This window comes from Chenopodium quinoa, unplaced genomic scaffold (assembly GCF_001683475.1).
Source record: "Chenopodium quinoa cultivar QQ74 unplaced genomic scaffold, ASM168347v1, whole genome shotgun sequence".
Taxonomy (NCBI): domain Eukaryota; kingdom Viridiplantae; phylum Streptophyta; class Magnoliopsida; order Caryophyllales; family Amaranthaceae; genus Chenopodium; species Chenopodium quinoa.
The window spans coordinates 260658-276986 of record NW_018742987.1 but is presented as its reverse complement, the minus strand read 5'-3'; the positions used below and the strand labels follow the sequence as shown (position 1 = coordinate 276986).

The following is a 16329-nucleotide window of genomic DNA, read 5'->3' as shown; positions in this document are numbered from 1 at the left end:
TGTTAATATTTTTAAATACCAATTTGTAAAAATTATAAATATTTGATATTAAAATAGTATAAATTGAGATGAATATTATATAACAGGATCCCACGTGACTATATTTTTGCATAACTATAAATTATCAAAGCTAGTCAAAGAGGAATACAAGAATAGTGTAAAAGTCAAACTTTTGCAACTATATAAAAAAAAACGGAGGAAGGCCCTGTTCTAATCAGATTATTTTCAGTTCAGCTCCTAATTTTATTCTCTCCTAAAATATTCATAGTATTCATTTTAGCTCAGTTTAGCTCTAATAAGTTCAGTTCAGCTCTAATAAGTTCAGTTTAGTTCAGTTTAGTCAATGAGAACAGGCACGAAGTATATAAGTAATCCAACATTCGAACTTATTGGCTGAAATGACAAATTTGCCCCTTTTTCGATCTTTAACAATTAACATGTTTCTCAAGTTGAGAGAAACATAATTTTCTCCATAATTTGCATTTTCAGACTCTGGTGTGCAGCCACAGTTCGCTTCTCAATTTCGGATTTCGTGCATTCCATCCAGGTAACTTTCTTTCACTTAATTTCTTCTATTTCGATCCATTAATTCTTGATAATGGCGAATTATCAAAACACTATTATACGATTTATACCAAACCATTCTACTTTTTCAATCTTTTAAAGTCTAATTCTTCATGAATTCAATCATAATTTCTAAAATTGGCTTCAAAATTAATTATACACATTTGTAATCAATTTTACATTTATCAATTTTGAAACAATTCAACCTAATTGATGTATTTTTAGCTGAATACTATAGCTTCTGTGAATATTGTTGCATTATTAACCTGATAATATTCAATTACTTGCTTATAATGTCCTGTTATACTCTGAAAGAAAGAATTACATAGTTTTTTCACCTTCAATGCCTTTAGTTTTGAGGCGATTGTCGATTACATTTGGAATGAGACCAGTATTCCTTAACTAGTTGCCCGAATAGCGAACCTTCCTTGTTCATTAGATTCAGTGGTTCATCATACTCTACCAAATTTCCTGCAGAAGTATCACATTACAGTACATCAGAATTTAGCGTGTTTTATAGTATTTAGGCCTCTGATGTTAATCTAGAAGAACATCATTTAGCGTTATACAGGATTGTAAACGCGAAAGAATACTAACCATCACTTATAGCAAGGACCTTTGTGCAGTCCATCACAGTTGGTATCCTGTGGGCTACTGTGATCATAGTGCAGTCTGTCAGTTCTCTTCGTATTGTTTTCTGCATAATCATGTCGGTTGCATTGTCTATTGATGCAGTTGCTTCATCGAATACCAATACCTTGCTTCTTCTTAGTAAAGCACGGCCTAGACAAAATAGTTGTCGCTGTCCCATGCTCCAGTTTGATCCATCCTCTAGAACTGATAGGAAATTTTAGTGAATATTATGGTTTAAAGATATTAATTGGCTGAAATGTGGTTTTGAAATAAGTGTTACCTGAGGAATCTAGGCCATGCTCTTTATCTAGGACATCTTCTTTTAGTTGACATTTTTCAAGCACCTTCATATGAATACAAAAAAGAAGGTGCAGTTGTCATGGGTTGAATGAAATGTTCGGAGATGTATCTATTGAAGAAAGAGAGACTTTACCTGCCAGATTTCTTCATCATTGCTTTGGCACAATGGATCTATATTGAATCTTACAGTGCCATTAAAGAGAGTAGGCTCTTGGGGAATAATCCCAAAACATGAACGTAGATCATGAAGTCCTATTGAACCTATGTCAATTCCATCAACTATTATCTTCCCTTCAACTGGCTCCATCAAGCGAAACAAAGCCCCTATTAGAGTACTCTTCCCGCTTCCAGTCCTACCAACAATACCAATTCTGTCTCCCCCTTCAAACGTACAACTGGTTCCTTTAAGAACCAGGGGTGTATCTGGTCTATATCTTATCTGTTTAAGAAATGAGAATTCTTCACGCCTTGCTTTTATAGAATTTATTAAATGTGATTCTAAATGTAAAAAGTTCACCTGCAGATTGTATATCTCCACTTTACCAACTGATGGCCAATTTTGTGGAGGGCGGTTATCTTTGATTATTTCGGGAGGCTCACTAGGTATGTCCATGTACTGATTTATCCTCTCCACAGAAATAATATAGTTGGCTAATGTGCATTGATTTTGAATTGAGTTTACCATGCTTATGTTTAGTGCTAGACCATATGTTAAAGCCATTCCAATGAAGCCTGCATGATTAGTTGTATTAGAGTTTCTTTATTCATTTATCTTTGTTGATTTGTGCACAACTCCATGCTCTTTGAATAAGTGGAAGATTTGCAGCAATTGAAATTTCACAAGAGAGATAGGGAGGTATAATTACTCACCTGAGCTAAAAGTCCCGGTAGGAAGCAAAACCATGCACAGTGCTGCTGCTGCAAGTACAATGGCACTGAGGATCTCAATCCTTTGAATTAGCCATTCATTAGCTGCAAAATTGTGAAACAATGGACTTGCATTTGCATCAATAAGATCCAGAGTCTTAGCAAAAAAGCGATCTTCCTCCTGAAATGCTCTTATAGTCATTCCCCCAGCTACAGATTCAGCCAAATGGTTTGCAACCATAGACTTGGTTGTACCATTGAGTCTCATCAACTCTTTTGCTGTTGCATAGTAATACCTCTGTACACAAGATTAATAGGCTAGTTAGTGTAAATTCTGCAAATTTAAGATTTTTTTTTTTTTTTTTTTTTTGACACAAAATTTAAGAGTTATTATGACTCTTTCTCTTCACTCAATCACAATATGTATTATGATTTAGAGTTCATTCTGTAGCAGGTGAATAAAGTTGTCCTCTACACCTTGAATATAGTAGAGAAATTTCTGTAACTACGGTTTCCCCTAAAAACATAGTTCTGCCCCAAATTGCCAAATAAGGAAGTTTAGGCTCCAAAACTGTGTCACAAAACTCACAATTAAGTTGTCCTATTTATTTTTTTGGTGACAAAGAGTTGTGGGGAGAGTAGAATTGGGAGAGGGTTATTTAAAAGATTACCTGCAATCGAATTGCCATGTATATTACTGGTATGGAGATTAAGAAGACTTGCCAAGTAACTATGGTCAAAACTACTAAATTAGTGTATGCAACTGCAGTAGCTCCAAAGGTTGTCATGAAGATGAAGGGGATATCAAGGTCTACAATGCTCAAATCAGAAGAGATCTGCATAGTAAAAGAAATGCAGGTAAATTACTGTAACAATTTTAGTGTGGATCACTGTTGGGAAGCGTATGATAACTTTAGTCTTACCCGACTTAGTATCCTTCCAAGAGGTGTAGAGTCATAGAATGACATTGGAGCGCGAAAGAGAGAGTTTAGTAACTGTGAAAATAAAGATTTTGATGTTTCCATCCCTAATGTAACTGCTGCAAGAGATCTAAAAAGTATGCAGAATGTTGAGCAGAGTCCAATTATGAGGTAAACCACAATCAATGTTGGTTTTCTGACATGAGGATTATCGATGCCATAGGCCATCCAAGTGTTCTGTAATATCTGGCTGATCAGAAAGGCAAGATTAGCAAGAGCAAGAATTGAAAAATATAAATAGCCTTTATTCTGATTCAGGTATATTAAGTATGGCTTAGAACCAGTGTCTCCAACATCTCTTTCTTCTTTTTTTATCAACTGATTCCTTTTCAGTGGTTGATATTGTTTCTCAATATCCATTGATGTCATAACCTCTTTTGCTGGATAGTTATGCCTTCCATCTCCGGCCAGTGTTTTAGTACCAGCAGTTTCTTTGTGTGCTGTTACAAGGCCCAAAAATTCTTCACTTGAAGCTAATAATTCATCGTAGGTGCCTGCTTGAAGGATTTCCCTATCTGACGTTAGCTGCAAATAAGAACATTTTGATGATTACTGATGCTGGGGCTCAGATAAAAAGAGAAAAAAATTGTAGAAAAGCATAGTTTTAGTGGGGGCAGAAAATACCTAAGTTTACTGAACCCTTTTGCATACATTTTAAGAACACTTACCAAACAACAATGAAATGCAGGAAGAAAATCAACTTGGTGTGTCACAAGCAGGACAGTCTTTTCAGAAAGAGCTTCCATAACATAATCCTGTCACAATGTGTGTAAATAGTCATTTATTACTTTAGGTAAAATATTAAGGAAATGAAGAATTTTATGGTGAAGCTGCAAGAGTTACATTGAAGAGGCTTGCTGCTGTGTGTGCATCAACAGCACTGAATGGATCATCCAAAAGATAAATGTCAGCATCTAGGTATAATGCACGAGCAAGTTGAATTTGTTGCTTCTGCCCACCACTTAGATTAACTCCTCTTTCTCCTATTTCAGTATTGTCAGCATAAGGAAGAAGTTCAAGGTCCTTTACCAGTGAACATCTCTGGAGAGTTTCTTGGTATCTAGAATCATCCATGGCAGAGCCAAAAAGTATATTCTCATGTATTGTCCCTGTCTGGATCCAAGCTGTTTGGGAAACATAAGCAATCTTCCCATAGACTACCACCTGTAAGAGAAAACATGTTGAAGAACAAGGCAATATATCCAATAAAAATCTCTATAAATTTGTTGTTATTTACGGAGTTAGCTATGTGACTGCTATCAAGAAGGTTCATGCAGTCATGAGAGTTAAGCTTACAGTTCCATCTGCATGTGGTAATTCTCCCAGAATTGCTGTTAGTAATGTTGATTTTCCTGAGCCAACTTCCCCACATATAGCGACCTTCTCACCTGGATGCACATCCAGATTTATGTTTCTTAGTGTCGGCTTTGATGAACTTATTTCCCATGAAAGATTTGCTGACTTCATCTGAATGACATGGCTTGTGCTGTTCATTTTTCTCTCCTTCCTGATATTTTCAATTTGAAGCTCTGGAGCTGCAAGAAATTTCACAATTCGTGCAAAGGCAACTCTTGCCTGAATAACTACACCAATGACATCGGGGATAGTTTTGATGGGCTCTTGTCCCAGCCGCAAAGTGGCAAGAAAGGTGAAAACATTACTGGCATGTAGAGGAACTTTGAGGATATAACATGCCCCAAATGTAGCAGCAGAGATCAATACAGGAGATGACCAGTAGAAAAATAAACTGTATCCTTTTTGTAACTGCACTGCTGATAATCGTTTACATTCCACTTTCCTCAATGCTTCGACTACATTCTTGAAATGCGTCTCCCAGGCATATAACTTTAGCACCTTCATGTTCACAAGCGCCTCAGAGCAAGCCTTCAGCCTTTCATCTTGAGAAACCATCAACTTGCTTTGAAACTTATGTTGTAATTTGCCAATAGGAGTGTTACAAAGCACGGTTAATATAATCACTACTAAAGATCCAACGGTTGCAAGTCCAATTGAATGGATCATAATAAGTAATGCAAAGCAAAGTTGGAGGCCTGTTGTCCAAGTACGATGAAACCAATATGGAAATTCCCCGATTCTATAAGCATCAACGGATACATAATTCATTATCTCGCCACCAGAGTGCATCCCCCTGGCAACATTAGATAATCTTAGTTGCTTCCTGTAAATTGCTGCAGTGAGCATGGACCTCACTTTGAGACCATCAATTTGCTTCGGAAATACCATTGCCTTTGTGACAAAGATTCTAAAATCTTTGAAAGGAATAGTAAGATGGCCAAAAGATAACCTTCATACTTGAAAGCCTCTTTACCCTCAGCTACCTTAATGAAGGAGTTCAGCAAAAGAGGTCCAGCTGACAGTGCGACTATTTTAAAAAATGCAAAGAACCCTGACATCAGAATCTCCCTCCAGTGACATGCAACAATACTCCACAAGATTGTGGATTCTGATGGCAACTCATTTTCTTGTTTCCGTTTACTCACTTGATCCAGAAACTGCAGGTAACAGGATCCTGCTCTGTCTATATCTCGAAGTTTTGGTACATCATCTTCCTGAAGTGTCTTTTCCTTACCCAATTTCAACAAAGGTTTCAACCAACAAAATGACATCACACTGAGCAACCCAGCTGTGGAAAATGGGGTGATTTGGGAAGCTAAATCAGTTTCTCTAAGACCTTTTTCCTCAACATTCAAAGGTATGTAAAGGGTATTATTTCCATCACTAGCCATCCCTTCATTTTTGTATCTTCTGTAAGTACATAACAAGAGCAAACCTGCTCCTAGGAAAGACAGAATATCTAAGCCAGCCTTAACTGTAATTCTTTCATGGTTCATTATGGTGAAGTAAAGAACCAGACAGCAGTAAATCCCAGCATACACGAAAACCAGAATGGACAAGATTTGCAATGGGGCTTTTGGGGAAGACCCTCCTCCTATAAGTTTCGTTGTTAGTCCCATGACCAACCACGTAACTCCATGAAAGAAATATATAACCCACCAATGAATTGGTGATATAGAATGATCACTTCTTAACTTTTCCTTCAAAATCCGAATACCTAAGCCTATGTAAACAAGTCCCAAAGATGCATTAAAAACAGCTGATAACATGTGTAGGGTTGAAAACTGTCTATGATTAGCTCGTATCTCGATTTTCTTGGAAGAATTTTGGTAAAAATGAAGCTTAATAAGAGGATTGTCAGAAGCAGTAGATTGAAGCAAATAATGGAAGCATGGTTGCCACAGGCAGAAGGATGGATAATAAACATAAACTGAGGACTGCAAGGCTCAGAACTGTTTACTGCACAATCAGTTTGCCCACAAAATAAAGCCCACAAATCCTCCATCTTTATATTACCCAGAAAAGTCTCTAATATCAATCACCAAGGCAACCAATGCATCGAACTTTACCAGTAGCTCATGCAACTCTGGTGATTATCGATATTTGATCTGAAAAAAACTAAAGCATGGTACAATTAGACAATAAAGATGACAGAAGTTCTCTCACCTCAAATTTTTGGGGTTGGCTGATGCAGGACACTCATTTATCAAGAGCTTACCTGAATGAAAAAACATATTGTAATAACTCGTTCCAAACTTTCTGCACATACAGCAGCTGCAGGAGGTAGCTGCTTGAGGTTGGATACTGTCAAATAAAACTATTAAGAAGTTATAACACATCAGAAAGAAAATACAGAAATTAACCAGAATGAACTAATCTAGACAGTAGATGAGTGCTTGGGGTAGTGAACTAAGCAGGATATCCAACTGTGGTTATGAACTGTGGTTAGACTCTGGTATATCTGTGATGAATAGTCCAATAGTCCATTTTTTCTTTTAATATTCTGTGTTGTACACTTATACTGTCATGTTGGGATTAAGGCGTTGTCATTGTTGTTGGAAATAGTATATTAGTATATTACTAATACGGTATTGGTTTGCACAGATGGGTTGTAGAATTTTCTAATTTTCTTCTTAGCTTCTAGCAATGATACGATAAAGATATAATCTGTAGCTTTTCTTGTAATTCTTGATTAAGAGCTATATCTTCTTTGTACCATACCCTTGCAATTCGAATATGTGACTATTAACTTTAATTCATATTAGGCTAGTTTTGGTGGAAATATAGCTTTACTAAGAATCTTGTGCGCGATGCATTATAAAAGCATATGTGAATAAACAAATTATTTCATAACTTTTTCTGGGTGAATGAGGGAATACAACCTTTGGCTTTCTGAATTTTTAATGATTTTTTTTTTGGCCTTTTTGTGTTTTGAATGAACAAGTTTCAGTGCGGTTACTGTCGTTTAGTTACTAATTTAAGTGATTAGTGACTAGTGTGCTTTACATGCGTGTCACTTACTCTCCACTAAGATGTACTTTTATGTCATACTTGTAGTTGGTAGAAGATTATTTTTGAGATAATAGTAATGATTTTGTATGTTTAACCAACTGCTGTGAATAAATTGAGGTTGCCAATGGGCTGGGGACACCGGGCTGGTAATTGGGGAACCGAGGCTGGACTGAACCGACCGATTCACAAGGCAGTTCAGGTAGGCCAATCAGAACCAGGTTGGTGGGCTGGGATTAGTGGATTACTCTGGGTGTTTGGCTGGTGGACTGGTTTAAGCTGGGCTGAGACGGATTGGCTTGTGCTAACCCAGCCCCTTCATCTTGCTGTTTTGTACTTTTGTTGTGTAAATGTGTGATAGACTAATTACAATATTCTACTATTATATCAATTTGTGGTATTTGTTTATCATAATTGACTGAGTTTGATCATTCTTGTCTAGTTCCTCTTCATGATAATCTGAATTTAATGTTGCAGCTTGCAATTCACATGCAGAAGACTGAGTTTGATCATTCAAGTGAAAGATGTTGAAGGGCATAAAAAAATTTACTCGTCTAAAACACGAGTTCGGGTTCCAGCCTGATCCAGCTGAATGCAATACCACTGTTTAAAAAAAGTAAGCCAAACTTTATACTTCCTGAAACCTGTCTTCTGATTTCTAGTTTTCTACTATTATTGCCTACAAGCAGTCAAGTTTGAATAATATGTTCTCACTGCTTCTCTAATTTACCAAGTTGTAGCTTAGAAGTAGATGAGCAGTTGCAGAAAATTGCATGTTGCCCTTACCGTGTCATGAGATTCATGACTCAAACAAATTAAAAGAGGATAGAGGGATCTTCATCAATTCAAAATAGATTGGTTGCTCCTTCACGACTTATGTTTAATGTGACTGACCAGCTGAGTGAATATGAGACCAATATTCTTTGACAAGTTGGCCAAATAACGAACCTTCCTGTTTCATCAGCTTCATTGGTTCGTCATACTCCACTAAATTTCCTGCAACAGAATCAAGATATCTTTTTAGATTCTGATCTCATCTTGGTAATACAGAACATAATTTATGGTTTCTTCTGTATTCTGTAACTTCTGTTTCAGATGTATTCTTAGATTTAACATTGCTAAATCACATTACAGCGAGATTTCCTTGTTAAAATGGAAGTTGTCTCTAAATTTATGTTTGGCTTATACTTAACTATGTTGAAAATTTTAGTGAGCTTAATCTTTTGAAATCTTGAAAGGAAAGTAAGATTACTGACCGTCACTAATGGCAAGAACTTTTGTGCAGTCCATCACGGTAGGTATCCTGTGGGCTACAGTGATCACAGTGGAACTTGCAAACTCTGTTCTTATTGTTTTCTGAAGGATTGTGTCAGTTGCATTATCAATTGATGCAGTCGCTTCATCAAGCACCAGCACCCTACTTCTTCTCAGCAAAGCACGCCCTAGACAGAACAGCTGCCGTTGCCCCATGCTCCAATTTGATCCGTCCTCCTCAACTGGTAAGATTGTTCAGTGCAATCATTTATAAACCATTAATAAATCATCTTACTAGGGAATTTCTTAATACATGGATTGTAAAATGGTTAGGTGTTTTTCTAGATGAACGACTTGCCTAGAGAATCTAGCCCCTGGTTTTTCTCTTCAACAGCTTCTTTAAGCTGACATTTGATGAGGACCTTTCCATAGAAAACGAGTAAGTTAGTTGTTTTGCATTACTTGAGAAAAATAGAGCATCAGCATTGTGTTATATGTTTAAATCTACCTCCCAGATTTCTTCATCATTATGTTGACATAAAGGATCCAAGTTGAAGCGTACTGTGCCATTAAAGAGTGTAGGATCTTGTGGTATTATCCCAAACCGTGACCTTAGATCGTGAAGTCCTATTGATCCTATATCAATGCCATCAACTATAATCTTTCCTCCTACTGGTTCCACTAATCGAAATAATGCCCCTATCAGGGTCGTTTTCCCACTGCCAGTCCTGCCAACAATACCAATTTTATCTCCCCCTTCAAATGTGCAACTGATTCCTCGAAGAACTAGTGGTGTATTTGGCCTATATCTTATCTGTTTGAGGCATGAAAAATCTTAGCATCCCACCTTTCCAGAGTCTGTACTGTTAAATGTCAGCAAATGTTGAAAGTATTACCTGCAGATTGATTATCTCCACTTTACCAATTAATGGCCAGTTTTTGTGGAGGGCGGTTATCTTTGATGACTTCTGGAGCTTCACTGGGTATATCCATGTATTGATTAAGCCTCTCCACGGAAATGATATTGTTGGCTAATATGCATTGATTCTGAATTGAGAAAACCATACCCATGTTTAGGGTAAGACCATAAGACAGTGCCATTCCGATGAAGCCTGCATTAGCGGTGGTATTAGCATTACTCTATGGAATTTCTCATAGAAAAAAAAAAAAAAAAGAAAAGAAAAAATATTCATTTCTTCATCTTATAAAATTTTGCAGCCACAGAAACCTCGCTTTAGAGGAAGAGAGAGAAAGAGCAATCTCTTACCTGAGCTTAAAGTACCAGGAGGAAGCAAAACCATGCACAGTGATGCTACTGCAAGAACAGTGGCACTGAGTGCCTCAATCCTCTGAATCAGCCATTCATTGGCTGCAAAACTGTGGAAGAATGGGCTTGCATTTATATCAATAAGATTGAGATTCTTTGCAAAGAAACGATCTTCCTCTTGAAAAGCTCTAATTGTCATGGCTCCAGCTAAAGATTCAGTTAAATGGTTTGCAACCATAGACTTGGTTGTACCATTGAGTCTCATCAACTCTTTCGCAGTTGCAAAGTAATATCTCTACACACATGTTTCATAAATTAATAAGGTGTTAAACCAAATGGTAAGTTTAAAGTTTCAAAATACGCTCTTTATAAATGACAATTTATAGTTAAGACTTTAGAGTTCATTATAGCTGTAGGTGGAAAAAATGCATACTACATCTTGAAATTTATGGTGAAAGTGTTTAATAACTGTGGTTTACTCTGCAGGTACAATTAACCTCAAAACAAATGCAAATTCAAAATCATATTATGCAACTGTCTAAGACTTGCTTTGCTAGAAACTCAGCAGAATCTTTATGAAGCTACTGAAAAAGCGATCTGGCAATGGTTCTATCCCAAGCATGGCATATAAATGTATGACAATCACATCCGGATGATGACATAGAAGGGTAGAGGACAGGGAAGTTTCCCTGTGGGTGATCTTTCAAAAACTTACCTGTAGTCGTATTGCCATGTATACCACCGGTATGCTGACAATTAACACTTGCCAAATGATGACAGCTATCACACATAAATTAGCATATGCAATTGTAGTGGCTCCAAAAGCTGTTTGGAAGTTGAAGGGGATATCAACATCAGTGATGCTCAAATCAGAAGAGATCTGCAGAGTTCAAATTTACTGCATAATCAGTTGAACCAAGTTGTGTAGATCAGAGCTGCAAAGCTTATGACAGCTTTATACTTACCCGACTGAGTATCCTTCCAAGAGGTGTAGAATCAAAGAATGACATTGGAGCCCGAAATAGAGAGTTTAGTAACTTATTAAACAAAGCTTTTGAAGATTCCATCCCTAATGCAACCACTGCAAGAGACCTTATGAGTAAACAGATTGTTGAGCAAAATCCAATGATGAGGTAAACCACAATTAGTTTTGATTCGCTGACATGAGGATTATCGACACCTGAGGCCATCCAAGTGTTCTGTAATATCTGGCCTGTGACAAAGGCGAGATGAGAAAGAGCAACAATGGAGAAGTACAAATAACCTTTATTCTGATTCAGGTATATTAAGTATGGCTTAAAGCCACTGTCTCCAACTTCTCTTTCTTCTTGTTTAATCAACTGATCCCCTTTTAATGCTGGGTTTTGGTCCTCAACATTGACTCTCTTAATCTCTTTAGTAGAAATATTAAGTTTCCTTGGACTGCTAACTTCAGCCTGTTCAGTACCAGCTGTCTCTTTATGAGCATTTACGAGGTCTAAAAAGTCTTTACTTGAAGCTAATAACTCATTATACGATCCTGACCGGAGTACTTCCCCATCTGACATCAGCTGCAAACAAGAAGAATATCCTGTTATGATTTCAGGCAAAATGACTAGCAAAGAACAGCACAGGTAAATATAGCTGAACAAGAAATCAATCCCGCAACATTCAAGATGATGTAAGATTGTAAACATCATTTATGTATCATTCATTAAAATGAGTAAATTCATTTAGAAAATTAAGCATGGTATTTTGGTTAATAAAGACTTGACATTTTGTAACCAATAGTCTAGTATGTAGTTTCAGCTTCCATTAGAGAGGACTAGACTTTTCTTACAGATAAAGGAGTGATTCTAAAACTCAAGGCTGCAAAAATAAGCGAGTATGACATATTTTTCTTCTGTATGTTGATAAGCAGATTACAGAGTCTGCTGATGACCTTTGCATTTTCATGGGAAGCAGCAGCATAGATAAGCTGAAGACTTGATAACATAGAGCACTACAAAGGTAACTACTGTATCAATAGTCTGCAAGTTCATATATTCGCCATTGGATTTTTATTTATTTTTTCTTTTTTGGGTTTCATCATTCATGTAGACAACTAGACATTATAATGGTAAAATCTACTGAATCCACATGCAAGACAGCAGTAAACTATACATTTTTTTTTTTTTTTCCAAAAAAAAAAAAAAAAAAAAAAAAAAAAGTCAGCAACTGATGTTAGACTCACCAAACAACTATGGAAAGCAGGAAGAAAATCAACTTGGTGTGTCACAAGCAAGACAGTCTTTTCAGAAAGTGCTTCCATAACATATTCCTGCCACAATATAAAAAGTCCAGATGTTAATTTGGATTCAAAATTAAAATTTACTTTTATTTTAAGGTTTAAAAATTACATTGAAAAGGCTAGTTGCAGTGTGTGCATCAACAGCACTAAACGGATCATCCAAAAGGTAGATATCAGCATCTTGGTATAATGCACGAGCAAGTTGAATCCGTTGCTTCTGTCCACCACTCAAATTAACTCCTCTTTCTCCGATTTCTGTCATGTCACCATAGGGAAGAAGTTCAAGATCCTTCACCAATGAACACCTTTGAAGAGTTTCTTGATATCTCAGGTCATCCATGTCAGACCCAAATAGAATATTATCACGTATTGTCCCTGTTTGGATCCAAGCTGTCTGGGAAACATAAGCGATTCTTCCATAAACTTCCACCTGTAAGAGATAACCGTTTCAAAGAAAAATAACAAATTTTCATAAATCTCTTAATGAATATGCAAAGTAGATATTTATAATGCTAGTTAGGTGACTTTTGTCTTCACTAGGCCTGATTTTGCTGCTAACTAAATCATTAAAACATGCAATATTTCAAGGAGTATAAAGGTTGCTGAAGAAGCTTACTATTCCATCTATACATGGCACTTCTCCGAGAATTGCTGCTAGTAGTGTTGATTTTCCTGAACCAACTTCTCCACATATAGCTATCTTTTCACCTGGTCTAACATCTAGATTTATATTTCTCAGTGTTGGTTTGGATGGATTCAGTTCCCATGAAAGATTTGCTGACTTCATCTGAATAGCGTGGCTGTTCATATTGTTATTTTTTCTGACATTTCCAGTCTGCAGCTCTGGTGCTGCAAGGAACTTAACAATCCTTGCAAATGCAACTCTCGCTTGAATCACTACGCCAATGACATCAGGAATTGCTCTGATAGGCTCTTGTACCAGACGCAATGTTGCAAGAAATGTGAAAACATTGCTGGCATGTAGAGGAACTTTGAGGAAATAGCATGCCCCCAATGTAGCAGCAGAGACTAATACAGGAGATGTCCAAAAAAGAAAAAAGTTGTACGCCTTTCTCAACTGCACTGATGATAACCATTTAGATTCCACTTCCCTTAATGTCTCAACTACATTCTTGAAGTGACTCTCCCAAGCATACAACTTTAGCACCTTCATGTTCACAAGAGCCTCCGAGCAAGCCTTCAGCCTCTCATCTTGAGCAACCATCAATTTGCTTTGGAACCTATGCTGTAATTTGGCTAGGGGAGCATTGCAAATTACTGTTAAAACAATCACTACTAAGGATGCAACAGTTGCAAGTCCGATTGAATGGATCAGAATAAGTAATGCAAAACAAAGCTGGAGGGTTGTAGTCCAAGTTTGATGAAACCAAAAAGGGAATTCCCCAATCCTATAAGCATCCACCGTTGCATAATTCATTATCTCACCACCAGAGTGTGTCCTTCGGGCAACATTTGATAGTCGTAGTTGCTTTTTATAAATCGCTGCAGTGAGCATGGATTTCACTTTAAGGCCAACCATCCTGCTTCGGAAATACCATTGCCTCTGTGACAAAGATTCCAAGATCTTTGAGAGAAAGAGAGTGATTGCCAAAAGATAACTTTCATATCTAAAAGCCTCATTACCCTCAGCAACCTCAATAAAGGAATTCAGCAATAAAGGTCCAGACGACACAGCAACTACCTTCAGAAAAGCAAAGAGCCCTGAAATCAGAATCTCCTTCCAGTGGCATGCAACAATAGTCCACAAGATTGAGGATTCTGATAAGGATTCAGCATTTTTCTGCTTATTCAGTTGTTCAAGAAATTGCAAGTAACAATATCCTGCTCTATCTATTTCCCGCAGTTTAGGTATGTTGTCTTCCTTCAGAGTCTTCTCCCTACCCAATATCATCAAAGGGTTTAACCAACAGAATGTCATCTCACTAAAAAACCCGGCTTTGGCAAACGGAGAAACTTCAGCAGCTGAATCACTTTCACTGATGCTGTCATTATCATCAGCAATCAGAGAAGTGTAAAGGGTACTCCCATTGCCAGCCACCAAAGATTCTTCACTTTTATACCCCTTGTAAGTACATAACAACAGCAAACTTGCTCCTGGAAAAGACAGAATATCTAAGACCACCTTAACTGTTAGTCTCTCATGGTTCATTATGACAGAAAACAGAGCAAAACAGCAGAAAATCCCAGCACAAAGGAAAGCCAAGATGGACAAGATTCGCAACGTGGCTTTCGGAAAGATCTCTCCTTTAAGGCTTGCTGTTAGTCCAACCAACAACCATGTAACCCCATGAAAGAAGTACAAAACCAAACGATCGATTCTCAACCTTTCCTCTAGAATCCAAATACCAAAACCAATGTAAACAAGTCCCAAACATCCATTAAAAACAGCAGATAATATCTGCAAGACTGAAAACTGTCTATGACTAGCTCGTAGCTCGACTTTCTTGGCAATTTTTGTGTAGATTAAGCTCCATAAGAGCACTACCAAAAGTAATACATCAAAACATACAATGGAAGCATGGTTCATACATGAAGAAGGTTGAATTACTAACACAAACTGAGGATTACAAGGCTCTGAACTGCTGCTTGCACAATCAAATTTTCCACAATATTTGATCCACAGATCTTCCATTATCATTTCTCAGCCACCTTTTTTCTGCATCAATAAAGAGATAAAAAAAAATTGATGATCAATATAAATCTATTAAATACAAAGCATAAAAAACATAAAGATATGATAACTTTTAACTTTGTGGTCTTTTACATCAATAATAATAATAAGTATAAATCAGAATGACACTTTCTAGCTTGCGTACAAGAAGAAAGAACAAACAATGATCTTGAAATCTAGTAAATCAAATTTAATACGGAATAGATATATAATAAAACAATATACATGTAACTAAAAAAATGTTTTAAAACAATTATTAAAGTTAAAGTTAGATTAATACTCCGTATATCATGCAAACCTTGCCATTAGTATAATATATACTTCATATGAAACAAGATCATCTGTTTTTATTTTTTAATTAATTAGTTTGTCAACGCAGTGCATTTAATAGAGTAATGATGCATTGAACTCCCCCATTATCATCAGTATTATAAATATATTATAAATATACTGTAGTTTATAAAAGACCAAAATAGAAACCCAAAACTATAAAATATATGCAAGTGTTATACCATAAGAAGATAAATTCCAGAAAACCAGAATATTATTTAACCAAGAAATTGATCATGAAATAATTTTGGAGTATTCAATTTATTTATTTATTTGGATGTTATGTGATTTTATAGATTATAGAAAAAGAAAAGTGATGTAATTACATGAATAGTGGGCAAAAGGACACATAAATATTGGGAAATGAACAAGGGTTGGTTTGACTGTCAGCTTTACAAAGCGAATGGATCGGAAACCGATTTACAATTATGCACTGGAGACCAAAATGTAAAAGTTAATTAAGCCTTAATTCCAACTCCACCTAATTCATTAAAGGGAGTCCTACACGTAACATTATTATCTAATGGTTTTAGGTTTAAACTATAGTCTAATCTCTATCATATTACTCTCTCCGTCCTCGAAACAACGACCCATTTGGCCTAATTTTAGTCCCAAAAAGAATGACTCATTTGCGTTAAAATCTCCACCAATTTGCAATAATATTTGTGCAAAATTAGCTTCCCCATATAAAATTTTGTTTCTCTATGTACTTTTACTACTTTCTCTCTCTACTTTTTTACAAACTCTAGTAAATTTATCTTTCCAATATACTTTTACTTCTTTTTATTTAACTTTCTTAATACCCGCG

General features: G+C 36.4%; 2 long non-coding RNA genes and 2 pseudogenes across 3 annotated transcripts; 2 read left to right on the top strand and 2 right to left on the bottom strand.

The window, feature by feature from the left end:
* The first annotated feature begins 462 nt into the window (after nucleotides 1–462).
* LOC110729529 lies at nucleotides 463–8264 on the top strand. Its single transcript, XR_002512924.1, has 3 exons — nucleotides 463–547; nucleotides 2021–2100; nucleotides 8187–8264. It is a non-coding gene; the product is annotated as an uncharacterized LOC110729529 (long non-coding RNA).
* Nucleotides 900–8172, bottom strand: LOC110729526 (annotated as a pseudogene).
* LOC110729527 lies at nucleotides 8235–15278 on the bottom strand (annotated as a pseudogene).
* On the top strand, nucleotides 11420–13436 carry LOC110729528. Of its 2 annotated transcripts, XR_002512923.1 has the most exons (4): nucleotides 11420–11510; nucleotides 11781–11843; nucleotides 12131–12219; nucleotides 13341–13436. It is a non-coding gene; the product is annotated as an uncharacterized LOC110729528 (long non-coding RNA). The 2 variants fall into 2 exon arrangements; XR_002512922.1 differs by lacking the exon at nucleotides 11420–11510 and having other exon boundaries at nucleotides 11744–11843.
* Nucleotides 15279–16329: the final 1051 nt, after the last annotated feature.